The 10,082-nt window shown below is 32.3% G+C and overlaps 1 long non-coding RNA gene across 1 annotated transcript; it reads right to left on the bottom strand.

The window, feature by feature from the left end:
• Positions 1–3,595: 3,595 nt before the first annotated feature.
• Positions 3,596–9,200, bottom strand: LOC143070498 (uncharacterized). The gene is made up of 3 exons (XR_012976551.1): positions 9,127–9,200; positions 6,854–6,916; positions 3,596–4,854 (listed from the first exon to the last, which is right to left on the bottom strand). It is a non-coding gene; the product is annotated as an uncharacterized LOC143070498 (long non-coding RNA).
• Between the last annotated feature and the right edge of the window lie 882 nt (positions 9,201–10,082).

Genomic DNA, 10,082 nt, shown 5'->3' with positions numbered 1-10,082 from the left:
TAAATAAAACATGCATACGACACAAAAAGAATTTTTTCATGTCAAACCTTCCAATTAATTTTATTCAAACACTATATACATATAAAGGATATATGGAATAGTATCCCAGTTAGGGCAACCAGTCTGGTACCCACGAATGTAGTTCTTAAAAAAAATATATAACTTTTGTTATAAATTGTGTAGTGTTATTATTTCACTAGTTCTGTAACTGAATGTAGATTTATTTGAAAGGGTAGGCTTTCTAGTTTGAATTTCTGTAAAAATTTTGATTGATTTAAATGTAATCTGGCGTCGGTACATAGAGTAAATTGCCTAAATTCTAGCCTTTATTCTTCCCCGGAAGTAGTCAGACTGACCCTGTTGTCAATTAAAACAAAATTTTGCAACGGAATGCCGGTCATGAGGCACTGAGATTGTACTTAGACACTTCAAAATGAATGCGTAACATGAACCAGAAGTCCCAAGGTGGCTATCAAAATTATTTATTGAATAAGACCCTATGTATTTACTATGATTTTCAATGCGTTCCAATGGGGCAAATAATTGGGTCCCCGTTCCATATGAGATTAACACCCTTTCAAAAGAAGGTTTTCTTTTTTTTTTTAAAGAATGTGGTGTGAAAAAGTATTATGAGTATATATTTTCAGTAAGACAACACACTTATGGAGGATAATACGACGATTTTGAATAGGTTGAAAATCACCGAAAAATCTCTTGACTTACATAGAGGCCATATGATTGTTAAAAACCGTCATTTGAGTTTTAGATAATCAGAACAAAGAAGAAAGAAACGGTAGTCATACTGTCTTTGAAACTGACACACTCCACCTTTTCCTGTGGTGTGTGCGAACTGCGGAATGCTTTTTTATTTTTAATCTTTATAAGTAACCATCTGTTATTTTAAGTCGTAATAGGCACCACTGTAAGATATGATCTTCCGATCGAATTTTTTAGATTTTTTTATAGGTTAAGTGAGCAAAAAAAAAGTATATTTGTATGACTAAAATATTGTACTGATATAAGGAATGATTAATAATATGACGTATTAAGTTGTGTTGACATGCATTCGAAATAAATCAATACCGATAAGTCTATTTCATAACATTCCTTTTTTATATTTCAACGCGTTTAGGACCTTAGATATCTAATAGCATTTATTTTCTTTAACGAACACTTTAAGATTGATTGATCCTTGGTTTTTTAACGCTAATTTCAGTACTATTAATTACGGCGGCAGTCTGTTTTTATTTGTTGGATCTCGAAATGCCGGGAGTTAAAGACTTAAACTAAATATGATGTTGCTGTTTGGTTTATTTCTTATCTGTTTTTCTGATATACCGCGAACCGATATTAATTTATAAACTAGGAAAGATGATACTCAAGACATTTTAAGAAATTATAATAATTTTCTTTTTGATTTTCCAAAATCGCGCATATTTAGTACAGTGTAGAGAGAATATCGGTTAAAACAAAAAGTATCTATAACTTGATCCAATTATCACTATCATGATTATCTGTAATAATATTAAAGAAAGAAGGTTAAGAAGTTAGCAATATCCTTTACCTTTACCTTCCGCTATATAGATGATGTTCTCACTGAATAATTTAAAATTTGGTGACTATGTTGAACGCATCTATCCAATAGAACAGAACTAGAGATAAAGGATACTAAAGATACAGTTAAGTCGGCCTTTTATCTTGACTTACATCTAGTAATTGACAATGAGGGTCGGTTACAAACAAAACTTTACGACAAAAGAGATGATTTCAGCTTTTCAATTGTGAACTTTCCATTTCCAAGTAGAAACATCTGCATTCGGGATATATATCTCCTAATTGATACGATATATTCCCGTGTTTGAATTTTCTATCATGATTTTCGTAAAAGAGGGTTGCTACTCACAAGGAAGCTTTCAAACCAAGAGTTCCAAATGGTGAAGTTTAAATCATCCCTTCGTATATTTTATGGACGCCATCACGAGTTGGTTGACCGTTATGGAATAACTGTTTCACATATAATATTGAATATGTTCCTTATGTCGCGACTACAACCCTCTTCTCTTTCATGAATGAGACCTACCGAATAAGATTATTAACCGGATTTATTATAACATGAGCAACACGACGGTTGCCACATGTAGAGCAATATCTGCTTACCATTCCGGACCACCTGAGATCACCGTTAGTTTTTGGTGGGGTTCGTGTTGCTAATTCTTTAGTTTTCTATGTTCTGTCATGTTGCTATTGTTTGTCTGGTTGTCTTTTTTATTTTTAGCCATGGCGTTGTCAGTTTATTTTCGATTCATACGTTTGACTGTCCCTCTGCTATCTGTCGTCCCTCTTTTTAAAGAAATTAGTCTTTATTATCATCAGCAAGATTGTTTGTATACAGGTAACTGAAATGTCATTATCAATATAATTATGAGATTTGAATGTTCCTGCCATGTAAGATTATTTTGAGTGCTCTTTTGTTTTTAATACAGACTAAGAAACTCTTTAAAACATAGATAATACAATGTAAAACATGTTAAACTATAAAGTATTTTTCCAGTTGAAAGTACATTTCACTTATATCAAATACAAGAGGGACGAAAGATACTAAAGGGACAGTAAAACATATAAATCTAAAAACAACTGACAACGCCATGGCTAAAAATAAAAACGACAGTCAGACAAACAATGGTACACATGACGCAACATAGAAAACTGAAGAATAAACAACACGGACCCCACCAAAAACTAGAGGTTATACAAGGGGAAATAACTCTCATAAGGAATCTCTAAACAGCTTCGGTCAAAATTAAACAGAACATCCTGAGGATAAAAAAGCAATTTGGAAAAATAAATTTGTCGGTTTCTTATACGGTTGCGAAGCCTCAGAGATAACAAGAAAAACAGTGTTCGGGGAGATAACTCTTATACCGCAAAGTATTCGGTTAAACAGGGTCAGTTTCAAAAGCGTATAAACTGTTCGATATCATATTCCAAATATCTAAGCGACATCTTGTAAAACAAAAAAGCAGCGAAGGAAAAAAAAATTGGCGGAAGAAAGAAAAAATAGTAATCAGAAAAAAAAACAATTGGTCTTGTGGAAAAGACCTAAATATATTTCAATCGCTCATCTATTTGCTATTTAGTTTAATAAAAATGTGTAAGCAACTTAAAATGTTTATACGTAATATAAGAAATGTAGATATCAAATGATGAAAACGATTGGCTTAAAACATGGACTTATTTTATAACTATGCACCACTCGTTTTATTTTCTTGTGCCTTAAATGCTGCCTGGTTTACTTTACAATATTCATTTAATTAAACTGAATGAAAAAGGAGAATAAAAATATAATCATGGATGCGAGGAACTAAATTATTTTGTAAACCTACATGGACTGTTTTGTGAAAATAACAGATACTCGTTCTTTGCTATTATAACTAGAAATTATTGATTATAATTTAAATTACGTTTCATTTACTGAATTTACAAACTAAGGTCAATGTTATCTTAATAAATCTATAAACTTGAATATATAGAGGCCGTGCGAAAGTTGTAAATGTTTATACCAGAATTTGGAAAATTAAAAAAAAAAAAAAAAAGGGAATTTTTGTGTCCGGGTTTCAAAAATTTGACACAGAATCAATATTTGTGATATTGTAATACTTCGTTGTCTACCTCACATTTTCAAACTAATATTATACAGAATTATTTTTATTAGTATTGTCTGTTCTACATGGGAAAGAAATACTACAAGCCATTTACTATTGATGAATGTCAAACTGAATTCACTCTATTAGTATAATGCATTAGCACTAGCCGAGAAAATTAAATGTCATAGTTGAACATTCACAATAGATATACGAATTAGTGATTCCAGTGAGTACTCAAATACTCCAGTTCAACTAGGTAGATCTGAATATCGAATAAAAACATGACACTTTACTAATCGATTTCCTGTGACAACAGTGGTCCCTTCTGTTCATTAAACTGATTTCTTTGGAATACATATATATAATTAAAATACATTTTGTATGTGTAAATAGATATTTCTTCTCATATCTATTGAAAGAAGTGGTAGAAATGCCAATGTGACAACTCTCCATCCAAGTCTCAATTTGTAAAAGTAAACCATTATAGGTCAAAGTTGGATCTTCAACACGTAGCCTTGACTCACACCAAACAGCAAAATATCAAGGGCTCCAAAATTATTAGTGTAAAACCATTTGTCAAGTCAACCAACGGTCTAATCTATATAAAACACGAAAAACTAGAAACACTTACAAACAACATCAACAAAGACAACCACTGAACATACGGTTTCTTATTTTGACAGATGCAAACAAATACAGCAGATTTAAACGTTTTAGCTTGCATCAACATTCAACCTAACCTGAGACTGATGTAACAATACGACATAAAAGGACGCGTGTGCTTTTTCTCAATAAATGAATAAATAATATAGTACAGTGCAACATGAACAGACATTACATAATATACAAACGTTATGCAAAGTTAAGTTCTAAGTCAGCCGTATAGGCTTACGAAGCACAGTCATTATTGTAAACGTAATTTTACATGCAACTACATTTGATGTTATATGAAAAGTGAAGTTATACAGCTTATTATGATTTTGTGTCTATATGCCACTACAATACTGTTTAAACATGGTAACGAATTCAAGATATTAACACTTAAATGTGGTTTGCTACACACAGATACATCATTGAAAAAAAATACTGCAGCAGCAATGTAAATATATCTAGTGTTTTGTCATTTCGCTGTAGAGACGACTGTTGGCGTATTTCGATTGCAGCTTTATAAGAGTTTCAGGTTCCAGAGAAAATGCTTCGATACATTTTTCTGAAAAGAGAACGCTTCTAATTAACATACATAGAACATAACAGACTTTTGTTTGAAAAAGTAAAAAAACTGATTTACATGTCACAATCCAACCTTGGTTTAAATGCTTCTTTTAAAAAGAATATTCAAACCAACGGCTAATACTTTATTATAGCTTAATGCAGGGTATCGAACATATTACAGCGGACTTGACAAAATATACTTGATGTAAAAGTTTATACCTAAAGTTTCTCTACAAAGGATGGCAAGCAAATGCCTTAAATTTCAAACGTTAACCGCTTAAAAAATATTGTGATATATTTGTGCGCATTGAAGAAAAGAATGTCATTTGGTTCAAATGTATATAATTATTTCAAATTGATAACAGAATACTACTGTGTCTCAATGATTTAACTCATATTTAAGCTACTTGAACCATCAACATATGTACAGAGCAAGATTACTTCTGTTTCAAATCTTCCTGTATCGTTTTTGATATATTTTTGGAGAAAGTGTATTTCTGTAACGATACCTTGTTTATACATGTTATCGTATCGATTAAATGAACTACAAATAGACTTGAATGCATGCATAGGACAAAATCTACAATGATTTTCAGTCCAACATTCCAAAGTTGTGTGAAAAATTTAAGTTCATGTTCGAAAAGCAATCATCTGTAAAACATTTAAGAAATACTTGAAAGTATTTAAAGGTGTAACAGACTATACAAACCATCAACACCTGAGAGAAGCGAAAACAAATTTAAAAAGTTTCTAAAGTCAAATAGCAATGAACAACCTATATCATATATAAAATGAAAGTAAAAGTTACCAGAAATTGAGGGGTAACACAAGTTAACTTTCACAAGAGCAAAAAATCCATGTTAAATTGCAACTTTTCAAAGTCATATGTCGTAAACATTAGAAACAGAATAAAACATTTTTAACAACAAGTTACGGGAAACTTTAACATTGAAAAGGAACTGGAAGCAAGCAATTGATGAGCATTTGTTGCATACGGTTGAATTACTGTGGTATAAGTATCACCATAAATAATAGCATTTCATAATGAAGTTATACAACCTCGACAATTCAATGTTGACAATATCTACAAGTGTAAATTAGGTAAGCCTTTTCCATGAGCAGAGAGTTATTCAAACTTCAAAATGGTTCAGTTCCGTCGTAGCTCATAGTCCAATCGAAAAAGAGATAATACTCTGTATATGCAGACAAACACAAGTCATGTTCAATACAATACATGGAGTGATACCTTAAAGGGGTAGCATTAGCACTGCACATCTTAAAAGTAGCGAAACAACAGGATGGTATGATAAATAGATATTCTCAATTTTTAACATAGAAAATCAACACATACATGTAATCACACACACACACACGCACACACACACACACAACAAAAATCTGTCCTTAAATTAAAATCAATATAATTAGTTATCAATGGTACCAGGCTTATAATTTAATACGCCAGACGCGCGTTTCGTCTACATATGACTCATCAGTTACGGTCAGATCAAACATGTCAGAAAACCAATTAAGTACAAAGTTGAAGAGCATTGACGACCCTTAATTCTAAAAAGTATTGCCAAATACGGCTAAGGAATATGCACCTGGGATAAGAAAAAGTAATCCATAGTATTTCGAAAAATTCATACTTTTGTAAATTTATAAAAACGACCATATAACTGATCTTTATGTCAACACCGAAGTACTGACTACTTGGCTGGTAATACCCTCGGGGACAAACCGTCCACCAACAGTGACATCGACCCAGTGATGTTAATAGTTATAAAAGGTACCAGGCTTTTAATTTAATACCCTCAGGGACAAGCGTTTCGTCTACAAATACTCAAAAGTGACGCTAAGTGCAAAATAGTTATTAGGCCAATCAACTTCAAATCTGAAGAGCATTTAGGACCCACAATTCTAAAAAGTTGTGTAAATTACGGCTAATGTAATCTTAACCTGGGGTAAGAATGGACATATTCAAAATATGAACATACTATATCGATTATTCTCCTCTTTTTTGGTTTTATTTTGCCTTTCAGAATTTGTTCCTTTTCTTTCTGAAATAAGAAAAAAATAATTTATCAGATCTTGTATGCTGTTTTATCATTAAAATATTCCTTCCTTTGAATTTGAATTCTAATGAATAATCAGTCTATGAAAATATGAAATATGACGCGATATGATTCAACTGGGAAAATTCAATATATGAAAAACATCTGATTGGCATAAAATAGAAGAAATTCAAACTGATCAAATCATGGCCGGATTAAATATATCAAGATTTAACGGCTGCAATGTATATACGACGAGCGTTTTGTCTGCAAAACAATCCATAGAAAATTTAAGGGTCATTTAAGGTAAATCAATTATGCGTAATATCCGGATTTTTTTTTTAATGTGCTATTCAGATATATTATGTTATGGAGAGGTATTTGAGAAACATATCAGTCAAGGGACACTGTTATTCCTCGAGCCGCTATTTAGTTACAATGGTTTTCTTCACAATTACCCCTCCAAAACATGATATTTCTATTTGATTACACCGAAAATAATTTGATCGAGACTCTCTGTACAGAGGAAGGGAAATCATTTTTATTTCTTTGTGAGCTGTAATCCATAAACGGTGGGACAAGTAGAGTCTATCATAGTACCGCGGGAATTATACATGTATTCATAGGCGTCTTTATAACATCAAATCCGAATAATGTAGGCGAAAATAGGCTTGCTAGAGTCAGAATATATAGAAACAGAGTCAATCGAGATGACATTGGTTGAATAAAATGTAAACCGTGTGTAATATGAACAAAACAATAATAGGATTTTTGTGCTTTATATTTTGTAACAGGAGCTTTAAGGTTTACATTAAACGCAACAAATAATTTTTGTTTATCAATATCAATGATTTCAAATAACGATATAATATTCAACTTTTCATAAAACACTCAAGTATAACTAACTGTTAATTAAGGTAATTAATGTCTATGCTGTTTTTTGCTTCTGCGTTTCATATTGTTATTCAAAACAAGCCATTCTACTCCTTCCTTACAACAGTCGGCGTACTTATTGTGACCATATCTACAATTCTTGTACCATAGGAACCATCAATTCTAGAACGTTTGCACATGTTTGCTGTTTTGGTTAAATTTACGGAAAATAAAGTCACATTCATGTTCAATGGCGTTCATATCAGGTGTCCTTGTCGGCCAACGCAAAGTGTCGGTTGACTCCGACGTCAGGTGGTCGTTAACAATTTGTAAGAGCTGATGTCTTGAATAATTTTCATTACGAAGCGATACTAAGGTGTTTAGGATGTTTTCCCGGTATCACAATCTGATAATTAATAACATTCAACTGACTATGCGGTCTGTGCTTTGCTCAATGTTGAAGACCGTATGGTGACTTTTAGCTGTTAATTTCTGTGTCATATGGTCTATTGTAGAGTGTTGTCTCACTGACAATAATACCGCATCTTCCTTGTTGTACCAATATTAGAGTCATAGAGTCATCCCTGTTCTGTTACACCACCCCTGCGAAACCTTTTAACAGTATGTTATTCAGGTGTTCGTCTTTTCCCAACACGTGCTCTGCCGTGAGTACGAAATGAGTTCCATCGGACATTTGAATTTTTCTCTAATTGATTAGTATCCATCATTGGCGGTTTCTAGACCACTGTAATCTTGTCCTACTGTGTCGTAAAGGTATTGTTGAGTGCTTTATTGGATACCGAGTTTGTAGACATCCACGTGCTAAAGACTAGTTTGTATTTAGTCAAAAACAGTCAACGGAAAAACAAACAAATTAAGCAATCAAATAACGTTTACGTGCATCCAAAAGTTACCCAGTGCGTGCAGTTTAGATATTAATTTTCTTTTATCTTTAAAAAAAAATAAGTTGGGTGGTGCTTAACTCGTTGCGAAAAGTATAATATCGACATCTAACAATTCATCAACTTCTGCATTTTTGATTGAATAATTCTCTGCAAAAAAGCTACACAACCATGATTATTCGGAAAAAATATATGATAGACATGTTCATAAAAAATCTACTTACTAGAGCCTCAAATTGCATCGTAGAGTGTATGGGTTTGTCAGTTTGCTAAAATTTGATTATAGCAAAACCTAAAGCACTATTTGAATTTGTTCATTCATGCTAACATTTTGTCCTATTATTGATCAAGTAATTTGTCGGTTACAACAATTTCCGTCCCCTAATTTTTTTATCTAAGAAATACTCCTTTACTCTGTTATGTTTTATGTAATATACCTACTATAACACTTATATATGCAATTGAAGACATGCAAAAAAACATTGAAAGGCACAGGAAATCTTGTGCTATAATCTCCAGTACTTCCACAATCTGTCAGAATTGTTTTGCACCTCCTTGAATCGATAGCTGGAATAATAACAAAATTGCAGAAAAGAATATAAAAAAATAATTCAGATTTAAAAAAAAATCTTTACAAGAGTGGTGAAGTGTCCAATTTATATTTTGTGAGGTAGATGAATCCACATTTTAAACTGTATTTTTTTGGTAATAATAATATATTTATTTTTAATAATCAGATCTGCTGCATTTGATCGAAAACGAATTATACATTTAAGAAAATATCTTACATAACTACATAATTAGTTTAATGAAGCCTTCTTTTTTATAAATCTATTTTGTTGTTGTCAACTTGACGTCCAGTCTACCTCTGGTTTTAGGAAAAGTGAATAGGCTTTTTGCCAATTCCCGTAATTGACCCTGTATTGAGAGATCCCATTTGTAGTTGTCTCCCTTATGAGGGACATTAATTTGTATTTACAATGGAGAGCTAGCAGAGCTGAGCGTAATGTGAGTGATCTTTAAGGTTTTACAATTTTCTAATTACATTAATTTGTCGTTTAGCTAAATACTTTTGCCATCAAAAATTGTTTATCATAAAAATTAGTTAAAACGCAGATTCATCATGCTTTGCATTGGCAAAAGCCAATTTTGTCCGGTATGGAACCAGTCTACGATTGACAAAGGGAAGTGTGTTATAACAGAATCAATTCCCGTAATTGACCCTGTATTTAGAGATCCAATTTGTAATTATGGCACCCTCAACGGAGTTGGGGTGACGTATTGTTATTCTACGTTTCTTTTTTTTCTTATTATGGCACCCTCAACGGAGTTTGGGTGACATGCTGTTATTCTACGTTTCTTTTTTTTCTTATTATGGCACCCTCAACGGAGTTGGG

The sequence above is a fragment of the Mytilus galloprovincialis genome, chromosome 4, assembly GCF_965363235.1.
Source record: "Mytilus galloprovincialis chromosome 4, xbMytGall1.hap1.1, whole genome shotgun sequence".
In the NCBI taxonomy this organism is placed as follows: domain Eukaryota; kingdom Metazoa; phylum Mollusca; class Bivalvia; order Mytilida; family Mytilidae; genus Mytilus; species Mytilus galloprovincialis.
This window is presented reverse-complemented; position numbering and strand designations above follow the sequence as displayed.